This window comes from Macrobrachium nipponense, chromosome 21, assembly GCF_015104395.2.
Source record: "Macrobrachium nipponense isolate FS-2020 chromosome 21, ASM1510439v2, whole genome shotgun sequence".
Taxonomy (NCBI): Eukaryota; Metazoa; Arthropoda; class Malacostraca; order Decapoda; family Palaemonidae; genus Macrobrachium; species Macrobrachium nipponense.
In genome coordinates this window covers 32,155,380-32,170,968 of record NC_087212.1, presented here as the reverse complement: position 1 = coordinate 32,170,968, position 15,589 = coordinate 32,155,380, and the positions used below count along the sequence as shown (strand labels likewise).

The window sequence follows — 15,589 nt, the reverse complement described above, 5'->3', positions numbered from 1 at the left end:
AGAGACATAGTCACTACACTTTTACTGGAATCCCTATTAATTCATCTGATTATATATTATAAATTGTATTGCAACCAAGGAAATACTGTTTACGAACAAAGTTGGTATTTGTAACTAAACTTATCCGCGAGCTTCGTTGGTGACGTACGATAATGTGATACACCAGAAAAAATGACAAAAATATGACGCATCATTAAGAAATATTTATACATCATATCATGTTAGCTTATATGATTTGACATATTCATAATTTTAACAAGAACGAGCCTAAAAATTGGTTTATTTTTTTTTAACTATGAAAGAAAATCGTAAAATTATGCGTACGACAACTCTTCCGCGATGCCGACACGACACGGGCAGCAAGTCAGCTGAGAAAACAGGTTTTGGGTCAGTTGACTGTTAACTAAGAGAAGAGTAAGGTAGTGTTAGTATTTTTGTGAATATATAGTTCTCGCGATCGTGATTTGATTCTCTATGATTGTTCAAAATTCTGTTGTGATTTTTTAAGCAATTTTTTTTTAAAAAGACATAAGTGCCATCGAAAGTGTTTTACATTTTTTTTTTAAATCTTAACTTAGAAGTGAAAAATCTCTTAGAAATTGTTGTCTCTAAAGAAGATGGTATTTTTGTGAAGAAATTTAGGCCATGGGTTGATGTAAATTAGTATTTTACAACGTATTAGGCTGCCTTCGGTAATAAAGTTGTGTTCTCTAACGACATTCTCTCTCGTTCGAAACAGAAAGCACTTGAACGCGGGCATTTTCGCTGAAGAAAACGCGTAAGAAAAAAGTGAAAACAAATTGACCCCGAGGTAAATAGTAAGGAGGGGGAGGAGTGGAGTTCTCCTCGCCAGCCCTGGTCCCTCGTAGCCTATACGTTGGGTGAACTTGAGAGTTTTAACCTCTCACATGAATTAATGTGGTGGAGAAGGGTCGAGGTCTTTAGACCCGAGGAATCGTCGGCTGTTTTCCAAATGTTGTAAGAGAGTGGACTTCAGGCCGTTTGACTCCATCGAAATGTAAGTAGTTATCTTGGACATAGTAGTAACTTTATTTTTCTTATTGTGTTCTTTGTCGCATTATAGACTAATAGACTAAGCCTACTTTAACTGACCGCAATTACATATTGCTCTGTAGTTTAAATCGTGTACTGGAAAGTTAACAGAGTGGTTCGAGGGGGTTGGTTAGGGCCTAGAGACTATTTCAGATGCAGAAAGTAAATATTGCTGTGTTTACCGCGCGGTCTTGAACTTGAATGAAGCACGGCTCTCATTTTGTGTGCACAATGCACTCCCCGTCTTACAAACCGACAGAAAGATGGAAGACTGTTGGGAAACGAAAGAAAAAGGAGCTTATTCATGAAGGCCTGGAGGAAAAAAAAATTAACTGAAGTGGATTTAGGGCGTGGGTAGAAGCCTCGAGGCTTAAGGAAGGAAGAACGGAATGAGGAGTGGCTGATAACTGAGGAGTAAGGAGACGGATTAGTGATGGGAACAAGGGCAGTTATGGGATGGGGAATGAAAAGTCATGTGGGAAAGAAAATGGTTGTTTTTGTCGTTGGATTAGAACCATTTCTCCTCGTCCCAGCACGGGCTCGTGTTCGAACGAGTAGGACAGCCCGTTTAGGCAAGTAAAGTAATTATTTTGAATGGTTGAATTTAAGCTTGTAAAACGTGCAAAAATATTAACTCATCAATTTATATATAGAAATGCCATTTGACACCGGGAACAGAGATTGTAAAGGAAGTACAGTATCATTGTTCAGAGCATTTTGACAATTGAAAGAAATTTTCATGTTTATGCAATTAAAGCAATAAACATTAATGACGTTCTGTAGTCAACAGGGACAATTTTTCCATAAGAAGGCTTAGGTATAGCTAGCTATCTGTTAGGCCTTATGTTTTCCAGTGTCAGACTATTATTGCCGTTTAAATTTCAGGTAGCCCTTGCCACTCGAGAAAATGACAGGCTACAGCCACTTGAGGCAAGAAATATGGTACCTCTCGTGTGCTAAGTAGCGTTATTTTGTGGCTTCTCCTCGTATCCATTTTTCAGCTGATGAACAGATTGATGCCTTTAACTTCAATATTAACCAGATTTAACTTGTCAGTGACGAGACATCTTAGATCGTGATGCATCATGTTCAGTTAACCATGTTGTATATAGGCTAATGTATTGGATTTATTTTACTTATTTAATTCTTAACGTGGTGCTGCGAGTAGTGTTTGTGGTATAAGTAAATAACACAGTATAGTATAGGCAGTTTAACTGCTACTGTTACCTCTGATTATGCAGACTACGTTAAACTAGTATTGATTAGTATTCATTAATAGAATTCAGTAATAGTAATTTAGTAACCATCAATAAATAGCAATGCAGGACATTCAGACATGGAATGGAAAAGCTTTCGCCCAAAGTGTTTAAATGAGAGATAAGACACGCACATAGAAAAGTGCATGTCGTAAGACAATGATGAAACACACCGTAAAATCAAGAAGACATTGTGAAAACGTCCTTCCCAGTTTCAGAGATAGATTGTGTGGTGGAGGAAGACATTGGCTTTGTTGACCGCGGAGGACATAGAAAGTTGTCGTGTACTAGTTAAAAAAATGGTATATAACTACTATGGAACTGCCCGTCATTAGGAGGTAATGTAATCTTACATTCGTAATAATCTTTGGTTGTTACGAATGCAAGGTTTTATTACTTAAATGATTAAACCACTATTGAGGAATGGAGAACCTGCCTTAGGTGCGTGAAAGGGAGAGGAGGAGTTGTGCTGAGACAGTAGGCCTATAGAACTGGGTTTTCCCATACTCTGTTTTGGAAAGGGTGGATTTTTATTTCTTTTCGTCTGGAATGTACAAGGAATCCCTTATGGTTTGTCCTTATGATGGCTTTAGAATTTAAAGGGTTAACATTTTTAGGTACTACATATTGGCTCAAATGAGAGTACCTACTGGTGATGTTGTGTACACCACTGTACATTTTCACTTGTTGAAAAGCTTTCATTACCATTTTTCAGTTCTACTCCACCGGAAAATTTCTTGTTAAGCAACACGGCGTTTCCCATATTTCATGCATTTGTTGTTATGAATGATGACATGGTTTTTTAAGGTTGTTAGAAGATGCCAACAGTTTAAAATCGCCAATAGATCATTCTAAACTTTACGAAGATAGTACAGTAAGTTTAACGGTAATGATCAGGTGGAAATGAAGCTGGTATTATTAATTTTTATGATTTTCACCATAAGCGTATTCTTCGTGAGCAAGGGAGGTATTTGCTTACTGTTTCCCAGCAAGTACACACACACCTAAACACCGCTTGGCGTATCTTTAACACTAAGCCGTTTCCGGGCTCTTACTCACAAGACTCATCAGCAACATGTAAGTAACACTTTACGCACAGCAAAATCTTTAACACTTCCTGGTTTTATTTAATTAAGGACCTATTTCACCCCCATCTGTCCTGTTATAGGTCTTCTTCACTCCCTACCTATCAACTTCTGGATTCTACAATTTTCGCCAAGCTGTCATTCAATAATCTTTCTACATGAACAAACCATCCAGCTTTATGGTTGTTGTATGAACTCTTACTTTTCGCACCCTTTCAGTTCTTATGCCACATTTAGGGTACATATGCAGTTCTCAAGATTTTCAACTTCATACTTATTTATTTCACTCAAACTCAGCATTCACACTTTGCCTCCATAGCATTCACACTTTGCCTCCATAAAGAAGTATTGGCTCGTCTTCGTTTAGACATTCCAAGCAATTTTTCAATCTTTACTCACAGGCATATCATGTTATGTTCCTTGCTTCACCTATTCTGTGACTCACTTCTGTCATCATTCACATACCAATATGAATCAGCTGATTCCGATCCAACACCATCCATATTAACTTTATCTTCCTGTTTTCCACTTAGTCTCATAATATTAATCCTGCTCACATTTATCCTTATCGTTTTCCTTTTGCAAACACTTTCACTCGCATCTGTAGTGTCTGTTCTCTGTTCACAGTCAGTACTGAAACCTATTTTCGACATCCTATTCACGGCTCATATTCTTCACACCAGCTACGTCAAATTTTTCTTCTCTAGTCATCTCGCATTACTACATCCATAAAAGTATTACTCAGCCATGGAGACATGACGTAACCTTTCCTCGGACCACCATTTACTACATCAGACCGGTCCTTTTCCCGTCAACATGTTTTTGGGTTCCATCGTGGAAATTTTAATTTTTCATGACAACTATATAATCTTTTGTACCATATGGTCTATCACACCACCCTCCACATTATCTCACAATGTAGTCTCTTAACTTGTAGGTTACTTAGAGTCTAGTTCCTTTACTTTGAACTTCCTAAACGTCAGAATCACAAAGAACACTTGATCCATTCTCCTCAAACATATACTATGGTAATGTATATGTGTCTAAATAGAATATATATACTTATATATGCTTATGTTTTATTTTAAAACACGAAGAAACAAAAAAAAAAGCTATGATTATGCGAACAAAGTTAAACCACGAGGGAAAATTGAAACGCTGGAGGTGCTAAGTACTTTCGTCTTGGCAATGAGAAGAAAGTACTTAGCATCGCCAGTGTTTCAATTTTCTTTAATGGCTGTAACTTTGTTCATATATATATATATATATATATATATATATATATATATATATATATATATATAATTATAAGCTACGAAATACATAGCCTACAAATCAATAACTCTAGTATTCAACTGGAAAACAAGAATGTTATCTAGTTTAGAGTGTGGTCAGTCAACTTGTGTTCGTGTTATACCAATGTTTGCTTTGCATATATTGTGTAGCCTTTACACAAAGGAAGAAAGAGTGAGCAAATGTATATTTTGAGTATATAATGTTCATTATAATCGTTGATAAGCTTCTTTTGCTTGTCCTTGGTATTATGAGGGTGCCGGCATGGAATAAATTATAAACGAAAGGTAATTATTTATGTAGCCTACAGCGTAGAGAATAGGTTTCTTCTTTTATACATACATTACACTCACAAACATATGTTAAACGTATATATATAGTATATATATATATAATATATATATATATATATATATATAATATATATATATATATATATATATATATATAATATATATATATATATATATATATATATATATATTATATATATATATATATATATGATAATCATATAAACGCGTGATTTGTTTATCACATCACCACAGGTTAAAAACAAATATAGAAGATTTTGTGTAGGTCCTGACCAGTTTCGACTTTATTTCTAAGGGCAAAGCCACCCAGGATCTACCCTCAGTCTTATTTTTTTCATCTTGGTTGTATATGTGAATATATGCAACTAGTTCTCGAATATTTTTGTTTAATTCTTGGAAACTTACTAAATGGTTATCTGAGTAATGTGAGTTTAGAAATCCTTACCTCATTATATTTCTTACGATTCAGGTTCATTTTGTAATTCTTAACGCATGTTCGTATACTCGTATAATTACACTGTGCGTGGCACATGGTTAAAAGATTTTCTTGGCGTGTATTTTTTTTTCTTTTTTTTTTTTTGCAGTGTAGTTCAAAACACTTAAATATTGTATAGTTTTTTATTATTATTATTTAATGGGTATTCATAAGTTATCTGATGAACCATTCAGTTATCTGGCACAATTTTATGTAAAATACTCATTGCCTTTGATGCCACATATATATAAGGAAATGCATACATACGTATATATGTGTGTGTTTTGTATGTGTTCTGGGGTCTTGGAGTTAGGGGCGATAATTATACCTCTTCTGAATTAATGTCTAAATATCATGTTCCGTGCGTACGCATGCATACCAAAATGCGCCGGAATATGACTTTATTTATATAATTGTTATTTTGATCTTGTAAAGCCCGGTGATAATCATATTGTCTTATGTGTGTGTGTGACGGTATTTTCTTACGCAATGAAAGTGACAAGATTTAGAGATCTTTGCTCCTACGTCACAAATTCACTTATATTCTCTAATGTTAACCATTCGGAAGCCCCTAAAGATTTGTACAGCTAAACAAGTTACAGAACATCAGGCGGTGTAAGCAAGGCCCAAGTTTTTCCGAGGGTGGTAAGACTAGATTTATTATGGCTTCTTCCGGTTACTTCCCCTATATTTTCATGTTTGTCGCCATAAATGCAAGGTGTCGAGTGTTTGATTTTGGGGATATCAGCGTAGTCTGTGTAGGCCTATTCATGTAGATGAATACCTTGTAATACTTTGAACTATAGGCTTTTGGCATTTTGCAGATATTAAAGAGTATACTTAGCCAAGTATGTTTCATTGGTTATTTTTTTTCGGGAGTTCTTCAAATAGGTGAATGCCATTATTTTGAAATTTGCCGCCCCTGATAATATGCAAAAAGTTTGGGAGACTGTTGGTTTCTTGAAAGTGAACGTTGTAAGACCATTTCCAGTTTTAACATGCCGTTAAAGTGTGCGTTTATCGACTACAAAAAAAAAAAAAAAAAAAAAACTCCCATCCGTTTGTGAAAATTCAAAGCACGTAAAAGTTTTGCTTCAAATTCTCAAGACGCCCAAAAGGGCTTTTTACCCAGAATTTTTAGCATACTTCTGGTATTTTTCTCAGGTACTCACCAAATTGTTTTAAATGCCTTACATGTAATAAATGGAGTACTTAAATGACCATTGTTAATCCTCAGGCTAGGAAGGAGATTCAAGAAATCAGCGATATGTCAGTGAATGAGGAGGGTAAACTTAAACCCAAAATAAAAATAGTATGATAACATTGTAAAGAAAAATCTCTGGATATGTAATTTCATTCATGAAGAGGAAGACCTGAACATTTTAAAGGCAATGAAAGCCGAACCTGACAAATATTATGCACTATATCATTAAATGCACACCACAAGCATGAAAGGCTTTCTGTGATAGAGATGACAAATTATGTACTCTGTACAGTCGATGCAAAGTGTACGACTGTTACATACCCTGTCAGTACTATAAATGTCAGGATTTTGGTCTTAGAGCAACGAATTGTTTAAATGACCAACTCTGCCCTAGATGTGGTGAAAATCACAAATCTAATGAATGTGCCACTGACACTTTCAAGTGTAAAAATTGTGTAATGAAAGGCCATAGTGATAATAAACTTACAATGTATGATGGTAATAAGTGCATAGTATATATTAGATATGTTTTATATATATATATATATATATATATATATATATATATATATATAAGAAATGTCAAAGGCAAAAAATGATGAGGATCATGGTTTGACTAAGACTACCTATACAGCAGAATATCGCTTGAACTGAAGATCTACAAGAAGCAAGCAAATTAGAAAAAGAACTAACTCTCCTATTCTGTGGAAGCTACGTACCGACGATAAAACAATAACAGAAAATTATAGGATATAAGAAGCACCTTATTTTGAAAACGTTGGAGGGCCCGCCAGAGAAGGAATCATTCCTGTGGCGGCCTGTACAGAAAACCAAAGTGAACTAGATAAGTGTTTTTTTTTCGTTGCTCATTGTTGAAGTGGCCTGATTACGATGCTGTTTCAGTGATGTTGCCACTAGGAAATTCCGAACTTTGTGAGGCATAGATTTTCCATCCCTGAATCAGGAGAGAGAGAAACGGTGTGGTCGTTTCACTTGGAAGCGATGTGAATGAACAGTGTTGTATCATAACAGTTGTATGGATAATGGACTTGCTGGTTGCATCTTCGTTGACCCAATGAGTCTACGTCGTAGTCTTAATTATTCGTGTTCTCAATCTTATGATGAAATTTTCCTCTTAAAAACAAAGGTTCCGCAAGTGACATTTTGCCATAAATTTTTTTAGGATTGCTTTGACTTTCATAGACCTAGATCGAACGCAACACTTGCGTAAGTGCAGACCTAAAGTAGCTTGAAGGTTTGTTCTATAGCATACGCTTATTATGAAGAGCGGGGAACCGTATAGCGTTCTGAACTCCAAATAGTGTCAGCTCTAATCTCCTTAAACCGGATAGTAGCTACGTATATGTTGAACTGGTTGGCGTAAGCTCTCTCTCTCTCTCTCTCTCTCTCTCTCTCTCTCTCTCTCTCTCTCTCTCTCTCTCTCTCTCGATTAATTTTTATATAAAGCCAGTTTGACGAACCAGTCAGTCATTTTCATATATCACTAGTTTGAAATAGACCACGTATCGTAGTATTTCAGTGTAAATTCTTAAGGCCCTACACCTTCTTAACAATGACTACGCACTTCGCTTGTTTTTGTAAACTATTATTTAGTTAAATCAGGATCTTGAAAGTTATTGCTTGTTTACGTTGCGAAATGTTCATTGTTTGTAGGGATAGTGTTGTTCCAAATATCAGCTCGACGGTAGCGGCGAAACCAGCGTTTGGATTGTATTTTGAGACGGTGAGTCACTGATAAGGCACTTCCCTGTGACCCAGTGTCCCACTGTGGACCAATGGAGATGCACTGGCCTGGTAGCTACTCGATTGGTCCAGGGCTGGCGATGACATGCCTCTCCTAAGGTGGTTTACCTTTAGCCAAGCAGTTTTTCCCCCACTCTGGGAGGAGAGTTCCAGTGTCTAGACTGTGTAAGTGCGTTCTTGTGTTATTTCCTGTTTGCTGGTGATGTCCGTTCCGGCGTTTCCTATGACTTGGTTTAGCTGGAAACACGGAAATTTATTACCTAAGTTGCCCTGCAGGAGAAATGTTTTGTAATAAAGGTGGTGCTATATCTTTAACGTGTATCATCATTTTTGTGGGGAGCTGAACGGAACGGGTAAACTTGTACGTTAGCCCTAGAATGCTTTGAAATTTTATTAATTAATTAAGAGAGAGGGAGAGAGAGAATGACGTCAAGAGGTCCATTTCCTGATTTATTTTTTTATTTTTTCTTCGTTTTACGATGCCTTGTGACCTTTTAATGAGAAATGCCGCGTTTGGTATATACTGACAGACTACTCGTCCAGATTCTTTTGAAATCGAACAAGGTTAACTAAAGTTTTCTGAGTGTTTGATCTTTTAAGTTTATAATACCTCATGCCCCCCAAGACACCACAGTTCATATTAATGTCCTTTTGTAACCAGGGACCCTCCTGCTTTGAATTCCTGAGACGTTAAGCCTCTCGTGCCAACGCTGGAAGTATCGCGTACTCGTGAAAATCAAGTAGGCTTAGAAGACGGGCCGGATTCCACCTTCCCCCGATTGGCGTTCAGTCCTTGTCCTTTTTATCACTCACACCAGCCCATAGGCCGCCATACTGGAATGTGGTGGGTGGACTACACCTTGTCCTTGGGGATTTATCCTGATCACGGCCAGATGAGGGATATATCTCTTGGTCTCTGGAGACTGGAGGATGGTTATAGACAACTTGCTCCACCAGCCCCCCCCCCCCCAAACCACCACCACCACCACCTTTTTGCCCCCTCCCCCCCACTTTTTTTTCTTCCCTCCGTAGGCTAGCTGTAGGGTTTGCCTTCGATGGGTCCTACCATAAAAGGATTTATCGCTTTTAACGATTCCTCTATAAATAGCTGTGGGCGAGTTTCTTCTGTAGTTTTAATGGAGAAGTTTGTTTGTATAATATTTTGTTATTTACTTTTATTGTTACTGTTTTTTATTTACATATACTAGAAATTACTAGTATATTTCGTTTATCATATATTGCTCTTCCATTAAGGAACAGAGAGATGGAATGGCAAGACCAGGAAGAGTGAAGGTAGGGGGCCGGGGAGGGGGGGGAGTATCCAGAGGGACTTGATCCGTCCTGGTTAAAATGACCTGTGGTTTATCTCCGTATTTGGCCTTCCCTGAAAAATATTAATATTAATTATGAGAATCCTTGAGTTTGTGAGTTTGAATTATAGAATTGAAATATTAGACCAGACGTCAGATTTAAATTAATTGTATGTTGGGGATGATAGGATAGAAATCATAATCCACGGAGGCCTCTGAGTAATTCTGTTATAGTAATATGATATGTGTTGAGGACTATGAATATTTTAGATTGGTGTTAGCATGTATTAATTGTAATAACCAAAGGTTCTTTGCCCAGAGACGAACGTAAATTGACGACGTAAATAGCGAGAGTTCACCGAAAGGACGTGTTATTGCCATCAACGTTATCCATCGCGCAATTTATATTCATGGTGGTTCGTGTTGCCGCAGCCTCGTCTGATAGTCCCTACGCTATTGTACTTGTTAAGAGAACGGCCTAACCTACGGTCTAGACCAGTCCCCGCGTCAAAATACTGGATGCTGACTGTGATAAAACCTCGCAGTTCATTGTTTTCTAATCAGGTTCTCTCTCTCTCTCTCTCTCTCTCTCTCTCTCTCTCTCTCTCTCTCTCTCTCTCTCGAATACATGATGTTAGCCACATAGGCCCGGTGCGTAAGTGATTGAAACTAATCTCACGTATAAAGGTGGGAATGTCTAGACGCTTGGAGAAACTGCATCAGTAATGTCTCAAGGAAAAAGCTCCTTTACTTTAGGACTGTTGCCATAAAAGAGTCTTGTAGTTGTAGGATTGTTGCCATAAATGAAGGCTTGTGGCTGTTGGATTGTTGCCATAAATGATGGAACTTTAGGATTATAGACACTCATGTCTTTTAGCTTTGGGATTGTTGATGTAAATGATGTCATGTAGCATATGACTGTTGCCCTAAATGACGTTTTGTAGCTGTAGTGTTGCTCCGAATGACGTCGTGCAGCTTTAGGACTGCTGCCATAATATGTAGTATATGGCGTCTTGTAGCTTCAGGATTTTTTCCTTAAATGACATCTTTCAACTTTCGAATTGTTGCCATAAAGGGTGTATATAGCTGTAGACTGTTGCCATAAATGATGTCTGGTAGCTTTAGGATACTAGTTGCCTTAAATTTTATGTAGCTTTAGTATTGTTGCCGTAAAGGATTCTGGATAGTATTAGGATAGTGGCCTTAAGTGATGTTATGACTATGTAGCTTTAGGATTGTTGCCATAAAGGATGTATTTAAGTTATAGGATTGTTGCCATAAATGATGTTTGGTAGCTTTAGAATTGTTGCCATAAATGATGTTTGGTAGCTTTAGGATAGTTGCCTTCAATGTTATGTAGCTTTAGGATGTTGCCATAAATGATGTCTGGTAACTTTAGGATTGTTCCCATATATGACGTTTTGTTGCAGGAAGAGAAAAAAGTAACTTAGCGTAGTTGTTGATGTTTATTGTCTCTTGTTTTATGAGGCTACATGCGCACATCCGGTCGTAGTGTTTACAATTAGAAACCAGGAAAAAAAAAGCACGACTACGCATTGTCATTTAGGCCGATGGTTTTGTTTCGGTGGTTGTAGGGGTTTCTCTAACCTTGGCTTTTGTAGGCGGGCGCTAATGAGGACATCACGTGCGTCGGAGGCCGGAATTGCCCGTAGTTTCATTTATGGGACGCTGTAATGAATCTTAATCGCTAACTCTGTTGCGAATCTGAAGTTCTGTGGACAGAGTCGGCTTATTATGAAATATTCGACTATGATTCTTAATTGCGAACTCTGTGGTTGAATGTACTTCTGTTCTGGGCAGTGTCAGATTTAGTTAACCCTTTTACCAGTATGTTTTGTACAAATTATCTTTAAATAATGGCAGGTCACATGTATGAATAGCCTATGTAGATTAGGCCTAATGGTCCATGCCTACCTGATGTACGGTATCATAATAGCTTAGCAGATAAAACCAGTAGCAGGAAGTATTTTATTTATGAAGTAAGTATCGCGAGTATAGCTTATAATTGTCTTGTATTATAATTAGGTAGGTAATCTACAAAAAGTAGCTTACAACAAAGTGGTTCCCCACCCAACCATTGTATACAATATTTATTGTAATTTTATAAATCTCTCTCTCTCTCTCTCTCTCTCTCTCTCTCTCTCTCTCTCTCTCTCTCTCTCTCTCTATGTGCCCGTATAGCCGAATATATTTTATGAAATCAGCAAAATGCGAAGTGCCTTGCAGGGTGTCGTCTCAAAACCGTTATAACAGTAGAGCGCTGAAATACTTCCGTATATATTCAGGCAAGATTTTTACCTTAAATTGGGTTCAGTTAGCGGATCCAGTCACGCAAAGTATCGGTTCCCTTCTCGGATTGCATGCACACGGCCTCCAGGGTTCGTCGTGAAGGTGAAAATTTTTTATTCATGAATGGGACCTGTATCTGATGAAGATCTCCCCACACACACGCACACACACACACACACACACACACACACACACACATATATATATATATATATATTATATAATATATGGGTTTTATATATTATATATCTATATATATATAATATATATATATGTGTGTTGTTTGTGTTGTGTGTGTGTGTGTATGATATATAGTGTGTGATCTTATATTATGCGACGATATTTTGCGTAAGGTGTTTATAAGACTATTAGCTCTCTCTCTCTCTCTCTCTCTCTCTCTCTCTCTCTCTCTCTCTCTGTCGTGTTGCATGCACAGCCTCCAGGGTTTGCTGAGGAGGTGAAAAAATCACATTCATGAATGGGACCTGTATCTGATGAAGATCTCCCCCCTCCCACACACGCACATATATATATATATAATATATACATATATATTATATTATATGTATAGATAGATATATAGCGTTTGATCTTTATATATTATAAGACAAGACTGCGTAAGGCGTATCTGTATGAGCTCTGTGTGTGTATATATATATTATATATATTTATATATATATATATATATGTGTGTGTGTGTGTGTTGGGGGGGGGGCTTTTATTTTTCGTCTTCGAAGAAAATACTAGCCAAATTAGTACCTTACTTTTAATATAGGCCCAACTATAGTGTAATGTCTACCGAGGAACGCTTACTTAAACGCACTAGCTAATTTACGAATATCGTGTGAGCATTATCTAGTACCACGGAAATCGTGTATTCGATCGCACTGCGTAAAAAAAAAGAAAAAAAAAATCTAGTAACCGAGTTCTCACATCCATTATTAAAAGAACTACTGACCCCCTTTGCCGTTACTCTCAACGGGATTTCGTGGTGGGAAAACATCCACACAAATCTCTTCAATCGAAAGTGTACCGTGTCAGCTACACCTTCGACGCCTTATTTAGGAAATGTCAGATTACAGTCGGTACACGCCTGGCATGACAGCAATGCCGAGTCAAAAAATTAAATTCTCCAGAGACCTTTGACTCTGCGGGAATTTTTTTTTATGGCTTGGTTCTTCTTAATGACGTTCTCATTTTTCGAGTCTGTTGAGGTTGTGTTAAATTTGGTTATTTGAAAGGGGTTGGTTTGTTTATTCAACTGGCGTTGCAATATGAAAAAGTTGTTTTGTGGGTTATAAGTTTTTACATGAATGTATATTTTAGCTGTTTGAGTTAAACGATTTGTTTCACATATATATACAACGTATATATATTTTTGTATATATGCTATACAAAACATTCAATTTCTGTAGCAAAAACTACACAAATACAGAACAATCTAGACTTCCCGAAGACGACCTTTCCACGTTAAGAAGGTTGTTTTGATATGAGAATGATATTTTTCCTTTAATATAATAATAATGATAATAATAATAATAATTAATAATAATATTGATAATAATACTTTTTTTGATATATGAATTCATATACAGTAATTAAATAATAGAATGAAAAGTATGTGTGTCAAAAGGCTACTATATTGATTTATTATTAAACAAACAAATTTACAAATTCAATTATCACAACCAAAACGGGAATGCAGCCCTATGTGTATCATACCATATAGTATATTATATGTATGTATATAGTGTGTGTATGTATATATATATATATATATATATATATATTAAATCTATATTATTGCATTTCCACCGAGAGATGAAAGCAATTTGGTCCGAAGTGCTCATTCCATTTTTTTTAAGGTTTCCACGATGATTGCTTAAAGATTGTGTTGTTTATTATTTTTTTAAAGATTAGGCTAAGTTAACCATCTCTTGAAAAGTGTTGATAACAATGTCAGAAATGCAGTTGAAATTTCACTTTACATTTTAATTAGATCAAAATGTCAATTGATGTCGCCAACAACATTGCTTTGGAAAGTATCAGGTTGGAATGTTGTGTCCGAATAGCGATTAAAAAAAAGTACAAAAATGTTGCGATCTGATTAGGACGACTGGCTTTTTATTTAGCAGTTTATCTTTACACAACTGACGAGTTGATATTAAAGTAATAATGTACCGGGTTCTTGAAAATTATGGCTGCTAATTTTATGTATTTTTCACAGAAGAATATCCGTGTGACACTGTTTTTTGTATAAAAGTACTCAATTCTTTTATTTTTCTTTAAAAGTATTAGTTGATTTTTCTGACATTTTTTAAAGATACTAATGCACATTGAGTACGCACAGATTCTCTGATAGGTATTTGCATATTTATGTCTGTCTTGAAATTACATTTTCTAGTATTAATTGAGGTCGTTACCATATATATATTAATAATTTTTCCTCTTAGTATCTATTTGACTTTTAGCTGATGCTGTGGTAGCTGGTAGTTTTTGTGATAACAAGAAGTAAACATCCATAGGCAATTTTTCGGTCGGAAATACTCAATGTCAGGGGAATCTTATGAAGGCAGGTTGTAGGGAACTTTTTTAAGCTCGACCTTTGTTTGACTGTGATTAGGGAAAGTCTTCAGATAACTTTCCCTCGCAAGTCACGGCCATTGTTTATTTTGTATGTACTCTAGGTAGCCGTATTGTTTTTTCAGAGAGAGAGAGAGAGAGAGAGAGAGAGAGAGAGAGAGAGAGAGAGAGAGAGAGAAAGTCACAATTCACAAATGCTAATGTCCAGTTTCTTGTAACCGCTTAAAAACTACGTAACTGACATTCTCATGGGGGTATGGACTTTCTTGTGTTTTTATATATATGTGGCCTATGAAATGTGAAAGTAGTTTGGGGTAGGTAGTTGATTTGAGAGGGTTTATCCAGTCTCGGGAGTTCCATACATACGTACGTACATATTCACGGTACAGTAGCTTCTCCCGGTGCACTGTGGGCATTACTGTCAGTTTCCGTTTCAGTGATGAATAATCTCATGGTCCCAGCGATTGGTCTGTGGCCTAAATTCTATTTATCTATTCTGTTCTTAAATTCTATTTATCTATTCTGTTCTTAAAGTCCCTCCAGACGAGTGTAGTTTAATATAAAAAAAGAAAGAAAATAAATGTCATTCGTGCAAAGTAGTAAATAGTGTTAGGCCTAATCTGTTTTACTGATAGTCTTCTCACGGCTAATGGCATGGTAGGCAGTTGGTCGAAAAAAAAAAGAAAAAAAAATCTGTTGGGTGTAGCAAGACCTTGTCCAATAGCCTAGAGTGACAGAATTTACATCTAGATCCAGTCACGCACCTTTTCTATCGAAATATAAAAAGGTGGATGACTTGTTCCCTAGGGTGTACAACAGGGAGATGAGGTCATTCTTCCTTAAATAGCTCGTGGAACTGCATTCCTCTGCTAAGTTTAGCTTCTTAGTTAATGCTAGCTGTGGAAAAGGTTATATAGTGGATAGCTTTTTCCTTAATACCGA

General features: G+C 36.6%; 1 protein-coding gene across 1 annotated transcript in view; it reads left to right on the top strand.

Annotated features, from left to right (window-relative positions):
- The first annotated feature begins 390 nt into the window (after nt 1-390).
- Nucleotides 391-15,589, top strand: part of LOC135197902 (uncharacterized) — a 98,270-nt gene continuing 83,071 nt past the window's right edge. The window contains exons 1-2 of the mRNA XM_064225126.1: nt 391-424; nt 740-1,018. The gene's annotated coding sequence lies outside the window, so the exon portion shown is untranslated. The remainder of the gene's footprint in view (nt 425-739; nt 1,019-15,589) is intronic.